This window comes from Ostrinia nubilalis, chromosome 26 (genome assembly GCF_963855985.1).
Source record: "Ostrinia nubilalis chromosome 26, ilOstNubi1.1, whole genome shotgun sequence".
NCBI lineage: Eukaryota > Metazoa > Arthropoda > Insecta > Lepidoptera > Crambidae > Ostrinia > Ostrinia nubilalis.
Window position 1 is genome coordinate 8,620,756 of NC_087113.1, and position 23,097 is coordinate 8,643,852.

The window sequence follows — 23,097 nt, forward strand, 5'->3', positions numbered from 1 at the left end:
AACACATTAATAACCTAATCATGTTTGTTAGAACAGCACGTTTGTTAAACACGGCCTCGCGGAAATTAATGCAAGCGTTAATATTAGCCAACCTTGTAAACCATTTTGTAATTAAGCAAATATAGATCTAGAAGATATTGCGCCGTTGCTTATAAGTATCATCATCGTAAGGTTGTTTAATTTTACTCTTTTTTTTTATCCACAACGAGGAAGCTCTTGGCATGTATCTCACCTGTGGTAAGTGATGATCAGGCCGAAGGTGGAAGCGAGCTTCACCCGGAATCCTCAACCACGGAGGAACGGCTATCTTACCTCTAACTACCAGAACACAACAATGCTGTTAACATTGTTGTTATGGCGACAGACTTAGGTAAGATGGAGGTAGCTAGCCAGGCGGACTTACCAACCAAACCGGACAGAAAAATCTTCCCCCACTAGGAATCGAACCCGGGACCTCTGCGTCTGAAGCAGGTGGTCTTATCACTAGACCACAGAGGCGGCTCTACACCAATTTTACACCAGTTGTATATTTTTTATTTATTCTATCATGAGATCAGTCAAAAGACTGTGCGCAGATTTCTTCTGAGAATATGGGCGATGAGAGCAAAATCCCCACTGGGACTTCCTCCATGATTAATTCTGGCTCTATCAAGATAGTTATGTATTTAGTTTCTACTACAGAACCACCCTCTGTCCCTCTCGAACTTACCAGATTTTCGAAAATCAAATGTGTGTCATCGTCAGCCCATTTAGTATCCACTGCAGGAGCACGACCCTCTCTAACTTACCAGAGGCAAATGGAGGATTTGGCCTACACTCCCCACGCTGCAGCTGGCCAGACGGGTTGGGGAGGCCTGATGTTCGCATGTTTGTCCCTTAGTCGCCTCTTACGACATCCATGGAAAGAGTGAAAGTGGTCTTAATCTAATTTTCAAAAATTACATGACTAGATTTACGTGCATGGCGTGCAATAACTGGAGTTCACGGGACTATTCCACCTCTCGTTTCCACCGCTGCAACTCCTGTGTAGCCAGGATCTACAGCTTGACCGCCATAAAAACCCAATTAATGAAGGTCAAGTTTGTGCCGGGGGCAAGTTAAACTGTCATTGGACCCGCAACGAAATTAATCAGAAGAACATAGGAGAAGTTCGAAGTTAAGGTTCGACTTCGTAACTTAAAAGAAATTTCGATCATGAATAAAGGATAAAGTAACGGTAAAACTTAACCTCAATATGGACTCAATTAAATGTGTTCCCATCAAATAATTGGGTCAATAATTTACATACAGATGTCGCTGTCTCACATGCGATGCAGTTACAGCAAGTCCAGATAAATCCTGTGGCCTTATTTCGTTGCAATAAGGTGTTATTTTGTAGCAAAAATGTATTGTCTGATGTGCAGACAGTAACTCTACATAAAATCACTTCGGAGAAGTGTTACCGACAGATATGTAACGTTATTCGAATTTTAACTTTGTTGCAAAGATACAAGGTGTGAAATTGAGAAGTAAGATCTCGACTTTCGCAATAACACTTTGAACTTTTTTCTCTTAAGTCGAAAGCTTAAAATAAACATAACTGAATGGGATTTCATTACAATGTACTGTAACGTTGAAGGAATTAAGTCTTCATCGAAGTTTTTGCTTCTATGGATCTTAAGATCGAATATTGCTTAGAGGAACTCTTGACCTGTATCTCACCTGATGAATCCTCAACCACAGAGGGACTCTCTTAGAACCTGCAATAAATTTCATGGCAGTTGGTATTATGTTATTAGGTTGGTAGCGGCCTGCATCCAAGAAGGCTGCTACTAACCAGTTTTTATAGAAGTCATTGGGGGAAGGCCATTTTCAGCAGTGGGTTTTTATTGCCATTTGGATACATCCAGACTACACAGGAGTTGCAGCGGTGGAAACAAGATGTGGGAATAGTTCCGTATATTCAGCAGTGGACGTTCTATGGCTGATATGATGATGATGATGGTCTTCTATTCGAACACAGAGGATGTTTACCATTACACGTCGGTGTAAATAACCCCGTACCCGCTGCCCCAGTATCCCTGTATCCCCATATAGTCGTGACTCAGATTCTCAGTTTGTTTTTCTCCTGCCATGCTTTCAAGTGATTCGAGATTCGTTATTTTTATTTTACACACGGTCAAATAACTTGGGAGTAATTTGCAATAAGTGTATGTGCGATTGTAAGTGAACCGGTTGGCGAGTGGTTAACCGCTTGGGGTTGCCATGATACAAAATCAATTTGGTTCAAACGTGTAATGTACTTATTAAAACTGTCTGACTCGGCGAATTTCGTACCGATTTTGGGAATTTCTAGCCTATTTTCATCTGCATAATGTAGGATTCAAATGGTGAAAGAATTTTTCAAATAGGTCCATTAGTTTCGGAGTCTATTCAATTCAAAGAAACAAATCTTTCCTCTTTGTAACATTAGTGTAGGTGACTTTATTTGATCTTTTGCACTTATTATAAATATGAAAATGACATAATTAGAAAATCGCAAAGCCCTTCTCACTTCCCGCAAAGATTATAAGTACCAAGGATAAAAAATGCCCAAAGAAAATGCAGTTGACAGCATCTCAGAAAATATATTATTGCTGAAAAATAGTAAGAAACTGTCTGTAATAACTAAATCTAAACCTACTATCAAAGGTGACTAATTGACTGACATAGTGATCTATCAACGCACAGCCCAAACCACTGGACGGATCGGGCTGAAATTTGGCATACAGGTAGATATTATGACGTAGACATCCGCTAAGAAAGGATTTTACGAAACTCCTCCCCTAAGGAGGTTAAACAGGACCCACGCGTACGAAGTCGCGTGCGGCCGCTAGTTACCGTGTAAATTCTTCCACCCCTATACCTCCAACGTAATTATTAATTAGTCATGTCTAAAACTGCATAAAAACGCAATTATTCAATTTCTTATTCAATTTTATAAACCATGGAATACAACCGTGTGACGTCCCGAATGGATGACACGGTCACGTGACGTCACACACCCCACACGGTGATCGAGTATAGTTTGAAATAGAATACATATTAGGTAAAAAAGGTAGAAGTTTCAATTGCAGTAAAACATAGGTAAAGACAGCAAGTAAATGTACATACATTATTTACCTTTTATTTTTACCCAACTGCGCCAGAAGAAATTACTACAGTGAAATAATGTGGCATAATCAAGTTAATCATTAACGGTAACTAGAGAAGGTCCACCCACAAGGTGGCGACCTCATAAAGGTAGCAGGAAGGCGCTAGATGCAGGCAGCAACTAACCGGCCATTGTGGAAATTATTAGGGGAGGCTTAATGTTCAGCAGTGGACGTCCTATGGCTGAAATGATGACGATGATGATGAAATAGAGAAGACCGTATTGGATTTATTATTTTTCATTAATTCATCACGTTTAAATTTAAGTACTTACCTACCTCGTCATCAACATCTTAAATTAAATTGTAAGAAGTTTTAACTAAAAGCTTAAACTCTCCTTCCTCAAGTTCAATATGGCTCCCACGCATTGTTTACATTACACACACATACACACCCGACGTTGCTCACCCTTGTTTAGTCTGTACCCACAGCTGTTTTAAAGTTGCAATCATAAAAATCTTACGTGCTCCCAACTTAAACAATGTTCGAAATTAAATAATGAGACTGCCCGTGTAGTTTAGGCAGAATATGACCCCAATCTTGTAAAAGGCGACTAACGTCCGTATTGACAAACGATGCTTTCTTAAGTGAAGCAGTAATTTTTGTGAATACGGGCGTAAGGGACAAATATAAGAACATCAGGCCTCCCCAACACGCCTGGTGACGATGGGGAGTTTAGGCCAAAGCCTTAAATTATCTTTGGTAAATTAGAGAAGGCTTTGCAGTGGAGACCAAATGATCTGATGATGATGTCTTGATCATAATATCTTTTCTAAATATAATATAACTCAAAGGTGACTGACTGACTGACTGACATAGTGATCTATCAACGTACAGCCCAAACCACTGGACGGATCGGGCTGAAATAGCATGCAGGCCTAGATGTTATGACGTAGGCATCCGCTAAAAAAGGATTTTACGAAACTCCACCACTAAAGGGGTAAAACGGGATCCACGCGTTCGAAGTCGCGGGCGGCCGCTAGTCATAGTATAAAACAAAGTAGGTAGCTCCCGCTGTCTGATCGCTAAGATCTTTTACACTACGTAAATGATTTTTATGCGGTTTTCAGCAATAAATAGAGTGGTTCAAGAAGGTTTATAAGTACAAATAAATTCGATGCACTCGTGCGAAGCCGGGGCGGGTTGCTACGAGACTATTTCCACCTCTCGTTCCCACCGCTGCAACTCCTGTGTAGCCAGGATCTATAGCTTGACCGCCTATAAAACCCAACCAGTGAAGGTCAATTGCCCCGGGGCGGGATGCTAGTAATACCCATTGATTCTTTTGTAACCTTTCAAAGCAAAGCAATCATCATTACCATTGGCCTTCGTTTCATCGTCAATCGTCATTACCATCAAGAATTAGGCCTCTAATTACCGTGCACAGCAGGGATGTTATGGATATCCGTAACCGTAATAGAAACTTTCGGATAATTATCCGAAATAATAAATATCCGAAACCGTAACCGATTCAAAAGTTTCGGATAGTTTTGGATGTAGGCAGTTTAAATTGTTTTTGCATAGCATTATATGTAAAGGTATAACAGCCTGATTTACCTTTATAATGCCATCTAGTATCAATTTTTATTTTTTTATTACTTTTTATTCGATGTAAAGTGTGCGGCCATGAATTAACCGTGTTGGACAACTATTGCAAATTGCATTCTAAAGCACAGATACGGATATCTAACCGTAACCGAAACTTTCGGATATCCGAAATAACAAAATATTCGTAACCGAAACCGGTATAATATTATTCCTATATCCGTAACCGTATCCATAACCGAAACTACATATCCATAACATCCCTAGCACAGCCAATCAAGCTTCACATTTGACTGCATGCGCGCACGCAGCCCGTAGGTCATTGCCAATATCAATTGAACAAACTTTTTCCGCGTCTCGTCGCAAATTTGGTCTGAATTGAAATGCTTCAATGTCATTTTTATTAAGTTTTTATTATTGAGTACAATCGTCGCATCGGACTTGTCATTCGTTTCAGCCAAAAGTCAAAAGTCAAAATTTCTTTATTTGTTTAGACTAATAAATAGTTCCTACAAATCGTCATTTTGCTATTAAGGAGCCTCTACATGTCTCATAATCTTATTACCCTACCAGCGCTTCGAGACCAACATTTGGCAAGTGCTGAGAAGAAGCGCCGCAACAAACTCAGACACCACTGTCTGCCGGTTAATATAAATAAATAGAAATAGCAGTAGTAGGTACCTACATTCGATTCAGGAGCAGTTCACTGAATTTACCATGCATTCTTGTATGGTGAATCTTATAAGAATGGGTATACAAGATTGCGTGGTATATTAAACAAGGTAGTGACGTGCTAATCTAGACTTACATATTAAGATACTAGTAGAAATGACTCGCATGCATAAATTTGAATAACTTGGATTGACCTACTACCAAATGACGTCCACTGCTGGACAAAGGCCTCCCCCAAGGATTTCCATAACGACCGGTCCTGCGGCGCCCGCATCCAGGTTCGTCCCGCTACCTTCATCAGATCGTCGGTCCACCTAGTGTGAGACCTACCCACGCTACGTCTTCCGGCCCGTGGCCGCCACTCGCGAACTTTTCTGGAAGATTTAATGAATGCTATTGATAACGCCACTCTTGTAGCGAAGTTTTGGGCTGACACTGTATAGATTTGTTGTCGACACGACAGAAGAAGAAGCGTATTTTGAAATATCTAACCTAAACAGTAGTAATCTTTTAGATTACGAGATTTCTATCTACTTACACTACCACTTCCTTCCTCATACGACAAAAAACAACCCTATAACCATCTCGTTTTCATCGCCCCAATATTGAACCATAAACAAACCATAAACCGGCCTTTCGTCGCCCCAACGTCATTGAAGGGTTAACGAAGCTCCAGTATGAGTTAAAACCCTGCAATGCGCTCAAGTGGTCTCAATGACCGGCACTAAAACGTCACTCTTACTTTTAATTTGAATCTTTGCAGGTCATTTGTCAATTTCTTTTTTGTGGCTTCAATGGGAAATAAATCTTTCACTACAAAGACGTAAAAAAAAGGATTCCACTCTACAGAGTTTTTTCTGTCGCCAAAATTTTCTGTCTTGGGACAATAGTCCCAAGTTTTGTCACCTGCAATATTTAGCCTACAGAACTTTTACGTTCTCCTTAATATAGTCAGCGTCAAGGTCATAACCATTGACAGACAATCCACTGTTGAACGCCTTTCTCTTAAGGATTATCGTTATCAACCTATGACAGACAGTCCACTGCTGACCTCTCATTAAGGAACACTACAATGCACAAACTCCCAATCTTTCAGCCATCTTCTGTTAGCTATGATCGTCAGTTCATCAAGAAGAGGAGAGTCATAATAATGTACTTACTGCGTTTCTATAAAAAAGTTAAGTCAATTTTACAAATAAAACAAATTCAAATTATTTATTCCATGTCACATGAGTGGGTTAACAAAAACATAAGTATACATTATTGGTGCATGTCACACCCCTTGAAGTCATCCAACAAGATCTCTCCAGTGCCGTTAAAACAAAAAAGAATATGGATCTCTGTCGGTGATCAAAAATTGATTGATCAATTCAGTTTTTATGGCTTCAATCATGCGCTTGGGCATACTTACCAATGTCAAATGATTAAAGATGATGCAGGTCATTAAAAAAGATATATTATTAGCTCCAAAAAGTTTTCGATCCAAGACTGTCTGGTAAATGAACGGTCTTTTAATTTATGGCAAAATTTTCTATGCCTCATTAACCACGTTGATTGGATTTTAAAAATAGATGTTTTTAACTAAACATTTCAGCTGTTTTCAAGGGTATTTGTGAAGGCGATTGTCACAACATGGACTTGTTAGTGTCATGAAATAAAATGGTTGTTGAATAATTTGCAAAGGAACTTTTTACTTAAAATAAAAATACGTAAATTCGTTGTATATTTTTTTCTTGGGGCAATCTTTTAGCTATTTCCTATTACTTCATCTTTATGCCAAAATTGTTCAATGTAAGTAGTGTCTTAAGCATGGAAACATAAAAGGTAGAACATTTATATAAATGTAGGTAATCGTTACCTTTAATTATATTTAACTAAAAAACTACTTGAAAAGGAGCACTTTTTGTAAGAATCGGAGTACGCTATTCACAAACCACGTATGAATTAAAATACATCCTAAATCATACTACCCACGTTCCATTACACCCTATCACCGCTAATCCAAAACCACAGACAAAAACTACACAGATTATACAGCGTTATTTATCGCTCTTCATAAATACTTTTTGTTACACGTTACACCAATGTGTCAAAACGTCACATCACAGTAACGGTGGGTGATATTGTTAATCATGAGCCGTGAAGGGGTTAGAAAAAAATAAAAGTCATCAGGTTTTTTTATAGGTTACTTTTATTTTTTGGTTAGAAAAGGCGGGAAGTTGAGGCTATTATTAGAGGTTGATTAAAACATTATTAGAAGGTGTTAAAATAAGTTTATGTAATAAAAAATGTTGATAGTGACTTTTGAAAACGACTAAAATTTTGATCATTGAACAATAGCAGTGGGATGTTATGATTTAAATAATGACTAACATCTATTTATTATAGACGGACGCTGGCCGCTACCAAATAGGCAACATTGAAAGCGTTAGGAGAGACCTATGTTCAGCAGTGGACGCCCTATGGCTGAGATGATGATGATGATGAAAATTCAAAATTTTCACACAGAATCGTAAAATTACCTACCTACAGAAAGTTATGAAAGAACTTAATCCTACTAATATTATAAATGCGAAAGTATGGATGTCTGGATGTCATGACGTCTGGATGTTTGTTACTCTTTCACGTAAAAACTACTGAACGGATTTTGATGAAACTTTACAGTATTATAACCCAGAATAACATATAGCAAAAAAAGCGCGGGAAACGTTAAACTCGGCGGGTGTCTTTTTTAACTTTCCGATTTTATTTATAAATTTTCGCGTAATTGTGATCAGGGAAGTAGTTTTAGTGTAAATATTTATTAGTGTGTACGTATATTTTGTGTAGATAGTGTTATTTGAGCTGTTATTAGGTAAGTTTTTTCTCAATTTCGTCTCTCACCATGAACGATCCTCCTGACCCAGGAGGATCAGTTCCCCCTGTTTTTGATGAGTCTATCAGCTCTCCTGGACAGTCTTCTCCTTCAGTAGGATTTTATGTGACGGTAACAAATGATACAGATTCCGAAAATTCATTTACTGCTCCCCCCGCTCTCAAACGTAGTCACAAGAAAAGAAAACTTCATGGACAGGAAAAGAAAAAGGTTGATGGTCGTATGAGTAACCCTGATGACAAAACTCCTACAGTAGATCCTCCTACTCCCACTCCTATAGACCAGGATTTGCCAAATTCGGGCTCTGCTCCCGTCACTATTGGACGCAAGTTCTACAATAACTCTGATACGGCTCCATACATTGTCCACGTTCAGCGTAATCAATCGTCTCCCAGTGACGGCGTTTATTTGCATCCGGTAACTTTTGGGAACTTTCTAAAGAGACATAATTTTCACAACATTATTGATGGAAGCGTCAAGAGAATCGGACGAAACAAATGTTCAGTCTCATTTTCAGACTTCTCTCAGGCTAACTCATTTATGAGTCATCCTAAACTGGACTCTAATGATTTCAAGGCTTTTATCCCTACATTCAACGTCACTAGAATGGGACTTGATCGTGGTGTTCCTGCTGAATGGTCCCCCGAAGAAGTCATAGAAAACATGTCAGTTCCAGTAGGATGTGGGAAAATAATAAAAGTGCGCAGACTGAATTTTAAATCTTTTAATAATGGTTCAGTTTCTTGGAAACCCTCTCAATCAGTTGTTGTAACATTTGACGGACAAACCTTACCAAAAAGAGTATTTATTTGCTACAATGCTTTACCAGTTGAATTGTATATCTTCCCTACAGTACAATGTTTTAATTGTTGCCGATTTGGTCATACAAAGGCCCAATGTAGGTCCCAGCCTCGCTGTTTTAAGTGTGGGCAGGCCCACATGGGAGATTCGTGCTCTGTTTATGAAGACCAAGCTTCCTGTTGTCTTTGCTCCGGTTTCCACTTTGCAACTAGCAAGTCATGCCCAGAATTCATCCGTCAGAAAAAAATTAAGTCTTATATGGCTGAAAATTCCATCTCATATGCAGAGGCTTCCAAGATTCACCCTCCAGCCGCAAAGTCCTATGCAGACGTGTTGTCCTCTAACCCTGAAAAACAAAGCTCTTTTAGTAAAAATATTCCTTATTATAACCCTAATTCTGGTCCTCCAAAAGCATCATCTTACAAAAAGACAGTCTTCATGACACCCCGTCCTTCTCCTTCACATTCTAAGGGTTATGATAAAGTGGCTCATAATAATTTAATACGTGACTATTCTTTCCCATCCCCAAGGGATGGATGTGCTATTAATAACCAACCTAAAGAAGATTCAGCAACAAATTTATCTAGTCTTATTATAACTTTGATTAATGTTTTTTCCCAGTGTAATATCAAATCACCGTCCAACGTCGCCCCTTTACTAGAAAGTTTAATTCGATTCCTTCAAAATGGCTGCGAAGGCAATGCAGTGGAACTGCCGGAGTATCATCAGCAAAAAGAGTGACTTTTTTCACATGATTAATAAGTTTGAGCCTTTCGTTTTTGCTCTGGCAGAAACTTGGCTTAAACCTAACCAAAAGTTGAAAGTTAATGGCTATAATTCTATTAGGGAAGACCGGGTTGATGGATATGGTGGGGTAGCCATATTTATCAACAAGTCTGTCCCTTTTAATACAATTTCTATCCCTAACCACAGTATTGATTTGTCTATTGTAGCAATAAGTATTTATAATTTTTGTTTAGTGTCTATATACATTCCTCATCCCTGTTCTTCTATCTTATCTGAAATTGATCAAATAATATCATCTCTACCTAAACCTTTGATTATTCTAGGAGATTTCAACTGTCACCATCGAGCATGGGGCAGTTCTATTTCAAATAACTATGGTGAAATGTTACTTGACATCATTGATAATCATAACTTGTGTACATTAAATACAGGATCTCCTACTCGTTTGACCAGTCCAGGCCAAAGTCAAAGTGCTGTTGATCTGTCAATATGTTCCCCTAGCCTAGCTTCACTGTTATCTTGGCAAACACTCCCTTCATCATATGGCAGTGACCACTACCCCATTTTAATTACCTTTCCATTTAATAGTCCTTTAACTTCTAAATATGTTCCACAACTGAAACATAGACTTCCAGATAGGACCAGCAATGCGTGGAATACATTTAAAGAAGGTGTTGAGAACAATCTCCCCTCTCTTCCAATTGTTTCTTCTGGTAATGAATCCACTTGCGCTACATCCTTTACCAATCTATTAGTAGATTCCGCAAATAAAGCTTTTCCTTTAAAAAAACTTAATCATAAGCTGCCCCCGCAACCATGGTGGGACAGTGATTGTACAGAGGCCATAAAAAAAAGAAAGTCTGCCGAGCGTAAATATAAAGCTAATATGACCAATGAAAATTTTTCAGAATTAAGTAAGGTAACAGAAGAATCTCGTGAACTTTTTAAAAAGAAAAAATTCGAGAGTTGGAGAAAGTTCTGCTTATCAATTTCCCCTGAAACCCCATCTTCAATAGTATGGCAAAACATTCGCCGATTTAAATCTGGCATGACAGAGTCTTCTCGCCCTTCTATCCCACTAGAAATCGCTGGTGCTTTCGTTGACAAACTAGCTCCACCATGGGTCCCTCAAAAACTGTACCTAACTTCGCCAGTCCCAGACCCTGTGTCTGCCATTGACCGGCCATTTTCACTGTTTGAACTTAAGGGAATCATACAAAACGTTTCTGATTCGTCTCCAGGTGCAGATGGTATCCCATATTCCTTCTTTCATAACTTAGATGATCAAGTACTCTCATATTATTTGGAAATCATCAATTCAATTGCGATGACAGGTAGTGACGTCCCTCTGTCATGGAAGTTTCAAAAAGTGTTGCCAATCCCTAAACCAAATAAGTCCCCGTCAGACCCATCTTCGTATCGACCAATAGTTCTTTCCTCAGTATTAATAAAACTAGCTGAACACTTAATTAAAAATCGACTCGAATGGTTTCTTGAATGTAATGATTTGCTTGCCGATAGTCAATTTGGTTTTAGAAAGGGAAAAAGTACCATGGATAGTATCAGTATACTCATTACAGATATCCGGCTTGCTTTTTCTGATAATCAATCGGTTGTAGCAGCTTTTCTAGATGTAAACACAGCATTTCCTGATGCATTAAAAATATCATTGGTTAAGCCAGTCCATAAGAAAGGAGACAAATCCGATGCAAATAATTATCGCCCAATCGCGTTGCTACCAACATCCGCAAAAATACTGGAAATGGCAATGGCTAAACGACTTACCTCATTCTTTGAAAAATTTAAAATATTTAACGATACCCAATATGGCTTTCGAAAAAATAGAAGTACTACTTTGGCTATATATAAGTACGTGCAGAGAATACTAGACATTATTAATAATAAAGAATACGCTGTGGGTCTGTTACTCGATATGAGTAAAGCGTACGATAGAGTAAATCACAAAATTTTATTAGATAAACTCTACGGACTTGGTATAAGGGGTACGCCATTTGATTGGTTCAAATCATACCTCAGAAACAGGTATCAGTATGTTGAGGTGGAAAATACAGATTTTGAGACGAAACGCATTGAACACATAAGATCAGACATTATCCCCATCACCGGCTCTATCCCTCAGGGAAGCGTCCTGGGCTGTGTTCTGTTCCTGGCCTATGTGAATGACTTGCCTCAGAAAATTCCCTTCGATAGTGTCTCATTTGCAGACGACGTATCGATTATCCTGCCATGTAAAAATACAGTCACGCTTGAGACGGACCTGGTCGTAGCACTGGACTCGATTATGGATTGGCTTAGTCATAATAACCTTCACTTGAATCTTGAAAAAACCAAACTAATCCAATTCAGACCATACCAAAAAACTCCCCTTGACATTAACTTTAAGTATCGATCAAAGGAAATAGAAACGGTAGATTCAACTTCTATGTTAGGTATTGACATTGATACAAATATAAATTGGAAACCATATATCCAGAAGCTATCAAACAAATTGTCATCTTTCATATATGCCCTGGGTCGACTAAAACGGATTACCAACTTGGAAACTGCTCTCTCCGCCTATCATGCATATGCCCATTCGCGACTCTCTTACGGCATCATATTGTGGGGAAATAGCAGTGCAATCCAAGAAATTTTTATACTTCAAAAAAAATGTATCAGAATTTTATCTAATATAGAACAAACTGACACCTGCAAGCCCCATTTTATAAAATTTAATATACTCACTTTACCTAGCCTATACATTTTTGAAGCTTGTAAGTTCGTAAGAAGACACCCTGAATTTTACTCCCCTGTTAAATTAATCAGACGCAATAATCGTTATCAAAACAAACTGAAGGTACCAACTACTAAACTCGAATTATACTCTTCCGCGCCACACTCAATGTTAATAAAAATATATAACCACATCCCAAATGAAATTAAAAATATAGATAAAATATCATCATATGAAAAACAATTAAAGAAGTTTCTCACTCTCAAAAGCTATTATTCCATCTCTGAATTTTTTAATGAAAATATTATGTAGAATAGAATAGAATAGAATAATTGTTTATTTGCAATGGTCTGTCTTTGTTTATTTAATAATAATAATAATGTAATTGTATAATTTAATAGTATTTAATTTTCTAATTTTAATGTTTATTTGATTTTATAATTTTAATGTTTATTTAATTTTATTTTAGGTAATAATTCTCTATTTTATTTAATGTTATTTTTAAGTTTTTGCAACGCCTTCACTGGGCGTCACATGTTCAATATTATGTTCCTGTCAACCCTTACCCATGTGACATGCAATAAATAATTTGAATTTGAATTTGAATTTATGATAACGTCCTAATCCCGATATTGCTTAATAAACTTTATTCTCTAAATGTCCCTACAATGTTATGCAATTTTATTATAAATATTTTATATGAAAGGTGTCTAGATCTGTCACAAGATGACTCTACGTTCAATCGCACTTGCTGGAAAGGCCTTCCACAAGGTTCTGTCCTTAGTCCTTTGCTGTATAATGTTTACACTCATGATCTAGCATCATCAATCTCTAATAATTGCAATATAAAAATTCTCCAATATGCTGATGACTTGTTGTTGTATAATATTAATAAAAAAATAGATGAAGCTGCGACAACTTTGAAATTCTCATTATCAAATTTAAAATCTTGGCTTGATAAAAATGGTTTAAATTTAACCGCAAACAAAAGTGCCATAGTAGTTTTTTCCAGATCTAAGAACCCTCCACCTGTTCAAATTTCATATGATAATGATGTTATCCCTGTTAAACCTTTTCACAAATTTCTGGGAATAATTCTTGATTCGAAACTGACTGGACGCCAGCATTGTGAGTATATAGTAGAAAAATGTGAAAAAAGGGTAAATCTGCTTAGATGCCTATCTGGTGTATGGTGGGGAGCTCACCCTTATTCAATGAAACTTATTTACAATGCTCTCATTAGAAGTGTTTTAGATTACGGTACATTCCTTCTAGAGCCAGGTAACAAATCAGCTTTTAGAAAACTAGATCTTATTCAATCAAAAGCCCTTAGAATTGTAACAGGAGCAATGAAAAGTAGTCCAGTAAATGCACTTCAAGTTGAATGTTGTGATCCCCCTCTCAAATTTAGGAGGCAGTTCCTATGTGACAAATTTCTATTTCGTATATTCTATTTTTCTAATCATCAGCTTTTACCAAAACTGCAATGTTTGTCTGAAAAAGTTGTCGTTTCAAACTATTGGAAACATAAAACTGTTCCTTATCTTTTACAGAGTTACAGTAAATTAAAGTCTCTCTCCTCCCCTATTCACCGATCAAAATACTTACCACTGTTTCATTGTAACATTGAGTCTCTTTTAACCTCTATCAACATCTCTTTTCTTCCTATTGATAAGCAAGACATAAATATTGTTACTAAATTTCATGAAATTTTAGACACACAGTTTACTGGTTTTCATCATATTTATACAGATGCTTCCAAACATTCCTGTACTGAAACTACTGGAGTGGGAATTTTCCACACACAGTATAAAATTGTCCAAAAAGTCAAATTTCCTCCTGAAACCTCCGTCTTTACGGGGGAATGCTATGGCCTTTTGAGAGCAATAGAATATGTCAAATTGTATAAACTTGATAATACTGTAATTTTCACTGATTCCATGAGTGCACTTCATGCTTTAAAGCATTTTCCATTCAAATCCAGAACCCAATTCCCTGTTATATATGATATTAGAAAAGAATTTCATGAGTGTACTTTACTTGGTCTGAATGTTTGTTTCGTTTGGATTCCTGGTCACAGCGGGATTAGAGGCAACGAAATTGCTGATCGTCTTGCAAATGAGGCGGTAACCTGTGGAGATATGTATCCGTATCAGAATTATTGTCATGATCTGTTGTCTTTGCCTAAACTATCTCTTATATCTTCTTGGCAAGCGGATTGGGAAGATAGTAGTAAATCGAAAGGTTATCTTTTTTCACTCCTTCAACCACAAATTCCTGTAAAACCTTGGTTTTTTAAATTAAAATTTGACAAATGTGTAACCTCTATTATCATACGTCTGAGATTGGGTCACACATGTGCACCCTCTCACCTTGCCAGGTTGCACATCATTAATGATGATCTGTGCGAGTGCGGTTATGATTCAGGCACCATCAATCATATTTTCTTTTCTTGTCCCAATTATGATCGATCTGATTTCATCCAAAAACTTACCTCTTTGCATATTCCCTTCCCGACTTCCATAATGTCTCTCCTGTTTCACAAAGATGTTCATGTATATAATTGTATAGCCTCTTTTATTTCTGTAAATAGTTTAAAGTTATGATGTTTATAAACTTAATTTTTATTTATGTGTACAATAATGTTTATTTTCCCTGTTTTATATCCTTATTTTCCTGATCCAAATCCTTTCCAAATTCCGTTATTAGGCAATTTTCCTCAATTCCCGTTTCCCCGTTTTTAACTCGACACTGGCAAAAGGCATAGCGTAGCCATATAAAAAAAAAAAAAAAAAAAAAAAAAATAACATATAGGCTATAATTATGACGATCTGTGACAAAATAAATTTCACGCGGGTGAAGCCGCGGGCAAAAGCTAGTCTTTAATATTGCAAGATTTTGCTCTACACCTATCTGTATGTATAAATATACCATTAGGTATACATCGATAATAATACAGACCCCAAAAGTGCAATTGCACAGTCCGTAAACCCAACAAAGCGGTATATTTGGCACCCCACGTCAGAAGAAGTGGCCGAAAATGACTTCCGACTCAGAGAGTGGGGTGTAGAAAGCTATTTGGGGTTCCTTGCAAGAATAAAGACATTAAAGATAGGTACAATAAGTTGGAACACAAAATTGTATGATATTCTATTTTAGAATAAAAAGCAAAAATAGAGCAGAAATATAGCAATATGCAAGTTTATTCTGAGGAATCATTCAGAAAAATCGTTCCTATAACGAATTCATACGAGTATTTAACTCTATCCTACGATTAACGGTTTTCAATTATAAACTATACAATGCAAATACAATGAGGGTTTTCGCGTATGAAAAATCCGCCATACGTAGACGCGAGGTCCAAATGCTGCATGATTGGTTATTTTTGACATGACATTGACAGATATGTCAAAATCCACCAATCACGCAGCAGTCAGACCCCACATCCACGTCCCGCCATTTAGCAGATTAATTTGTCCTACATGTATTAATTTTCTTCCCTGAAAAAAGATAAATTACTTATAGTAACTTATTTTCTGCAAATAGGTTTTTAAGGAGCGCTTTTCCACGTCCCAGTACTACTTTAACCCTACCACTGCTTCGTGACAATAAATGGCTCAGTGCTGAGAAGAAGCAGCGCAAACTCAACCCTGCAAAGAACCTATATCCTTAGAACCGACTCACGCTCGACCATCCCATTTCAAGTCCCTGATTCATTCCCCAAGTATGTGTGTCGAATCGTACCGTGATACAGCGATATTTACCCGCCATTATTATTAAAATACTCGATATTTGACATTCAAGTCAGAATTTACATTAAATTCAATGAAAAATAGAAAATATTTCTGTTGTAGGCAGAATAGAAATGAATTCTTAGCATTAATAAGGCAGATTGACAGTGAATGGTTGTTTAGCATTTAGTAAAAATGCGGTTTGCATTCCAAATTATTATAATTTAGAGTCCCCGGCAGACTACAAATGCTACAAACTAGGCTGTTTTTGTCACCCGTTAGTTTAATCGGGCTGTAAAACAATATGAACAAGTTTGCACTGGAGGAGTCGAATCTTAACTTCGGACTCCTATGTTCTTCTGATTAATTTCGTTGCGGGTCCAATGACAGTTTAACTTTTCCCCGGGACAAACTTGACCTTCACTGGTTGGGTTTTTATTGGCGGTCAAGCTGTAGATCCTGGCTACACAGGAGTTGCAGCGGTGGGAACGAGAGGTGGGAATAGTCCCGTTATATAAAAATTATAACACATAAACTTCAACGGGAGTCAAACCAATAAAGCATGTGGCGAAGAAACGTCTACCTCATAAGAAAATTGAGTAGCTGTTCTTGAATTAATAAATAACAATAAAAATGCTAGCAACGCGATAAAACCCATGCGATCCCATCGTCTATGGTGTGTCAATAAAATTCAATACTCGCTATTACGTTTCTGGACGTTAATCTTTTGTACCCCATCTCTTTCGTACTAAGGAAACGACCACACTATAGCCTAGTAAGCAATATCAATAATAATTGTTCCTTAATACAGTGATTCTGACGTGAGAAAGACAAAGTAAATGTTTTATGGCAAATTCACCCCCGTATTCACAAACGATGCTTTTCTTAAGTGAAACATCAAATTGAACGCACAGCGTTGAATAGAGCTCTGTGATTGGTCGTGTGTCACCCTGTGCATCCACGCGTACTCTGAGACGTGAGAGAAGTAACATTTGTGGCAGATTCAATACCTTACCATACTTGGCAAGATAAAAGAAGGTTACTAAGTTAAAAACATAGCAACCGAACTGAGAACATCCTCCTTTTGTTGAAGGCGGTAAACAATTACGAAGCGATCACGATTTTTTTTTGCAATAGCTGCATAATCGTTTCAGCGGAAAGACATCCACTGCTGGACAAAGGCCTCCCCCAGGGTTTTCCACAAAGACCGGTCCTGAGCCGCCCGCATCCAGGCACCTCGCTCGACCTTCACCAGATCGTCGTTCCACCTAGTGAGAGGCCTGCCCACACTATGTCTTCCGGCTCGTGGTCGCCACTCGAGAACTTTCTGCCCCAGCGGCCATCAGCTCTGCGAGCTATGTGCCCCGCCCACTGCCACTTGATTTTAGCGATTCTGAGAGCTATGTCGGTCACTTTGGTTCTCCTGCGGATCTCCTCATTTCTGATTCGATCACGCATTGAAACTCCGAGCATGCTCCGAGCTGCATAATGCAATGCGAGAATGCGAAACGTCAAAAATGTCGGTCTGTCAATGTCTTTCAGCCCACTATCTCCACACCTACTTAGGCTTTCATTTCATGTTTGACTATAATTGGCATGTGCTAATTATAATATAATCGACAGCTTATCAAAATTTACATTTTGCAAAATGGCAAGCAATTTTAATTGCTAATGAGTATCGTCAAAAATTCTTTTTCAATTTAGCGATATGAAGAAAAGACACTAATTAAATGTTCTTTCAATTACTTAATTATTTACTTTAGTTTTAGTTTTTTTACTTTAAACTCTTCAAGGAGTCTTCCAGTGACTAGGCCCACTCGTAGCTTGGCCCACGGGCCGAGTCAGTGGTGGATTGAATTTTTAAATCAAATCAACAAAAATAAACTCTAGAACCTTAGAGTGGGCCCAGTTGCTGGAAGAAAAAAATATTTAAAAATTCAAACCAGCAACTTGACCGTGGACCAAGCTAAAAATGGGCCAAATCACTGAAAGGCTCGGTATCATGCGACGACTTAATGATTTTTGTATAATTTTTGTAAAAAAGTAGAATTCCCGAAATGTGGTTAAACCCTAAGAGTGAAAAGGACAGCAGATATCTTGGGATGCAGTACCGATTTAGTTTATTCAAGATAATGTTTGTGTGCCCGACGTTTCTCGGAAAGCTGACTTTGTATAAGGTTACTTGTTATCAGCTAGGCCTTGGTATTAAATTGTCTGGTGTAAGTTTCTTGAAGGAATTATGAAGCAGGTATTACAATAGAGTTTTAAGGTAGTTTTCATATTGATAGTGACTGAGTTTCCTGCGCTGCTTCTTCTTAGCACTGGCCCATTTATTGTCCTGAAGCAGTGGTAGGGTTAATACTGGGACGTGTAGAAGTGCCTTATAAAAGCCTACTTACAAAAAATTATGAGCCTTAGTGTAGAACTGTAGAGTTTTTGCAAAAGGAGGAGATCATACATTTAGGCTTTTGTTTATTTGATAGATATTTAAATCAATCACGATCTTGATCCAAGTTTTAAGTGTTGTTTTGCACATAAATTGGTTTTCGATATTGGTTTATGGTTTGGTTAAGGCCTCAGTTAAGGCATACTATACACCAAACCTGTCGACCCGCCGGCATGAGTTGTCAACTTTTGATATAATATTATTGTCAAAACATTCCTTTGAAATAAAGCCGCCGACACCAAGCCGGGCTGTCGGCGGGCTTAAGTCTCATAAAATGAACCTATTTAACTTCTTTAATGAGACTGTTACTATGGTGTCTGTGTATACTTAAAAGCTGCTTGGTTAGGTGTCAAAATATCCCTAATTTACCCAGCCCGCATGATGCAATGATAAAAACGAGTTTAACATACTAAATTAGTATGAATGGTGCTACTGGTTGTTTCTCTATCCAAATTAACCAGTGTGAAAGGGAGGGAAGTCGTGGGAAAGTATGCAGTTATTGTAGTTGATGATTTGTCTAAATTAGGTGTGAGTTAAATGACGTTTAAGGAGAAAATATTTACGACTATTTCGTTACGAGATTCAAGTAGTAATATCATGCCATCCATAGCAAGACGGTCTTATTTATCAGTTCTTCTGTATTTTATACAAAACTATCTAACGCTGGCAGTTTCTCTTCCCAAACAGTAACCAAATAAAATTCGACCCTACCATAACCTAATCAATAGTTGCCCAATTGATTGGTAATGTACAGTCAGCAGTAAATTGAGATAGGACCCCTGTGATACGACCAATTTGGCTTCGGACCCCCGGGGTGTAGGGGTGAATAGTAAAATGTACGGTTATCAAAAAAAGACGATCGAATGATTGAAATGATGATGATTGGCTGTCATAACTGACGTTTTTGAGACTTGAGCAGTAGTCATGACTCACACTCTCATTATGTATAGATGTACAGCATTGAACTGTCCTAGCTATGACTATGTCAGGAGGACGTTACTATCAATACAACATAGGTGTTAGTTTCAATTTTTGCTACTTGATGTTTCTGAATCGTTTGACTATATTAATGCACAAGCAAAAACATAAACGTCATTGGCAATTTTCATTGTGCTATAAATTCAACACGTCATCACGTCGTAATTTTGTACATACTTTGAAATTAAATTCGTCACAATCATGAATTAAATAAACGTCATGTCAAATAGGTTTTGTAGGTTTAAAACAAATGATAGCTATTGAAAATGACAGCGATTGAATAACAGCCTAAAGATAAATTCTGTGCTCTACATTTTATACAAAAAAATCTTTGTTCTTCTGTCTTTGCTATTATTCTTCTGTCTGTACCGGAAACCTTAAAAAACCCTAAGGAATACAATTTGACTATGTTGTACGCGTCTTACTTCAATTTCAAAATCATCCTAGTTGACAATCCTGAATTTCTTCTGATTAATTTCGTTGCGGGTCCAATGACAGTCAACTTTCTCCCGGGACAAACTTGACGTTCACTGGTTGGGTTATTGGCGGTCAAGCTGTAGATCCTGGCTACACAGGAGTTGCAGCGGTGGGAACGAGAGGTGGGAATAGTCTCGTAATCCTGATGACAGATTTAGTGCTACCAAATAGGTATTACGTGGAACGGCTGTCCTCCAAACCAAAGCTGTGCACAGAGATATTTTACGACTTGATTGTCGACCTTGGGAATCGAACCCTAGACCACCTAGAGACCCAGATCTTTTGCCACTCAGACGCCTTCAATGTCTATGTCTCAATTCGTTTTACTTAAATATTTGCTGTCTGCCGGTCGTGACCACTCAGTCGATAAGTCACTGTGTTTCTGTTTACTTTTGTCGTGCGGTTTCACTTTCTGTGGTTACTTTGTACATTTGTACAGTAGACAGCCATTTTTGTTTTAAAATCGCCTCTATTGCTTAGTACATAAGAGACAATAGTGCTTTAGCTTGACGTTCTGTCATTCGTACTATGATTGCAAGTTTCACCTTCATAATTTTCGCAGAAGATTTATGAAATTGTGCAAATGGAAAATTCTATTTGAATTTTTATATTCTTCTTTATAGATGTAGTGTGATGATGGCTAATACATACCTCTACAAGGTTAAGGCCCTTTCACACGGCAAATCAGGTTTTGCGGGATCCAGTAATGCAGGATTCCAACTGGACTGTCATTGTGAATGTACAAGTGTATGAAGCCACGATAGCCGAGCGGTAAAGAGGACGGACTGGCCGACTCGTGATCCGGGGAACGCGGGATCGGTCCCCGCCGCCGCTCAACAAAAAAATTCAATTTACAAATTCGAACGGATCGTTTTTTGCGGGACACTGCAAACGGGATTTCGATTCCTGTGATTGTTAATTTTAAGTATAGTATAGTATTAAACGGGGTCCTGCAAACAACAGTTCCTGTAAAAAAACCTAATGTCTCCGGGGAAAGAGCCCTAACTGCTGATGAAAGTACCTACCCTTTTGTCTGGCCTTACTATTTTCTTTTCACGTTGTTTATTTAAAATATTTTCAGCTTGTATTACAACTAGTCTTATATTCGTTAGTCCATCGCTACAACATGATTGAAAAACTAACAAACGTGCTTTTACTTTTATAGCTTAAAAAAACCTGATGATGGATATGTCGACATGATTTTAGATTAGCTTGTGCAACCATAGAATTGTTTTTCTCACTTTCTTCATCAATTATTTGTAATGTGGTTTTCTCCATAAAAAGAAAATATAAGTTATAGTTGTCTCTATTATCTATCATTAAATTATCATCAATCTATCATCTAGCTGCGTAATCATTTCAATCATTTCATTCATCACTATTACACAATTTGAGGTGTAGAGAAAACTAGAAAAGCTACAGAATATTTTTCAAGAAAAATATCTACCAATACACTTATTGTTTTTTATTCATTGTACAAATGCGAAAATTACACAAAAAATCATCTTTTCACCTTTGAGTCTTTTATCTATCTTACATTTTAGGTATAAGGGTAAGGGGCTTCCCAATTTGATTGAGTTCGAATAATTTGTTTCAATATTCCCGTTACTTATTTCCCTGGATTGTCTAGAAGAGATCTTCATCATCATAATTTCACCCACAGGACGTCCACTGCTGAACATAGGCCTCCCCCAATGATTTTCACATCGCCCGGTTGGTAGCGGCCTCGGCATCCAGTAAGATTCGTCGTTCTTCTTTTTCGATTTCGATCGAATTTTTATATCGATCGCTTTGTGATTTTCAATAGCCTAAATTTATTTGGCCCATGACTCTCCCATAATTCATACTAGCGATGGAATGTTAGAACACTTAACGGATGGAAGTAGCGACTTAAGCAACCGCTTACGATGTCAAGTGACATTGACATGCTTAATGATTTCTCGCTGCGTACGCGCAGCTTATGAACTAAAGTTGTCAAACGGAATTTCAACACATATTTTGCTGTTTCTCACGACCAAATACCATACCAGCTGCTACAGAGTTTTTTTTGTTGATAGCGTCCATTTTGTCATGTTGGTTTCAAAAATGGCATTTTCTGTCAATTTTAAATAGTAAAAACTGAGAAAAATTTTGGTCACAAATCAGAGATTGACAGAGTGTAGCTTGAACTTAGTCAATCTTCTAGCACTGAGTCTCAAAAGTGACACTTTAGAACTCAAACCTGCATAATAATATAGCAACATATCAAGGAAGGCTTATACCAAACAATAACCACAATGTCACTTATTACTCGTTCGTTACACCCGAATGACGTCCACTGCTGGACAAAGGATTTCCTTACATTACACAGTCACATCTTAATATTTGTAACATAATTGAAGGGGTGAGTGGACAAAGGTGTTAATATCTGACAAAACTGAAGAATCGACTTTTTTGCATGAACAATGAACATAGGTTTTAAGTGATGATAAAATCGACTAATGAGCTCAAAATATGCAATTTTGTTACGTGTCAAACCTTAACAAAGGTGTTATCTGACAAGCATTCATACATTTCAGGATTCAAATGTGGTATGAGCAGATTAATATTTTCAAACACTCATAACTCATTTTGTTAGTTATAACCTTTGTCCACTCACCCCTTAAATTTTTCTCTATTTCTTTGACGATGACCGTCATCAGAACAACAAATCATCAGAACCTCCTAAGTGCCTCTCAACTCCTCTTGACCTCACAAATAGACCAGCATGAGTACCGCTAAGCAAACTAAGTAAATTCTATTTGTATTCTACGCTCGATTGTAACGGTGGCGATTACTGGGAACTAATTGCTTATCTACGCGACTGTATTGGGAGGTATAGGTATGCAATTGACTGGAATTCTTACTCTGCAGCTATGTAAGGCTGGTTTTCCACCTGCCA

General features: G+C 37.7%; 1 protein-coding gene and 1 long non-coding RNA gene across 4 annotated transcripts in view; one reads left to right on the forward strand and one right to left on the reverse strand.

The window, feature by feature from the left end:
* LOC135084566 (lachesin-like) overlaps positions 1-23,097 on the forward strand; it is a 215,225-nt gene that overhangs the window by 47,589 nt on the left and 144,539 nt on the right. The window lies entirely within an intron of this gene.
* Positions 8,973-15,321, reverse strand: LOC135084500 (uncharacterized). 2 transcript variants are annotated; one of them, XR_010259862.1, is made up of 3 exons: positions 15,040-15,321; positions 14,586-14,676; positions 8,973-9,410 (listed from the first exon to the last, which is right to left on the reverse strand). It is a non-coding gene; the product is annotated as an uncharacterized LOC135084500 (long non-coding RNA). The 2 variants fall into 2 exon arrangements; XR_010259863.1 differs by lacking the exons at positions 14,586-14,676; positions 15,040-15,321 and adding an exon at positions 10,953-11,444.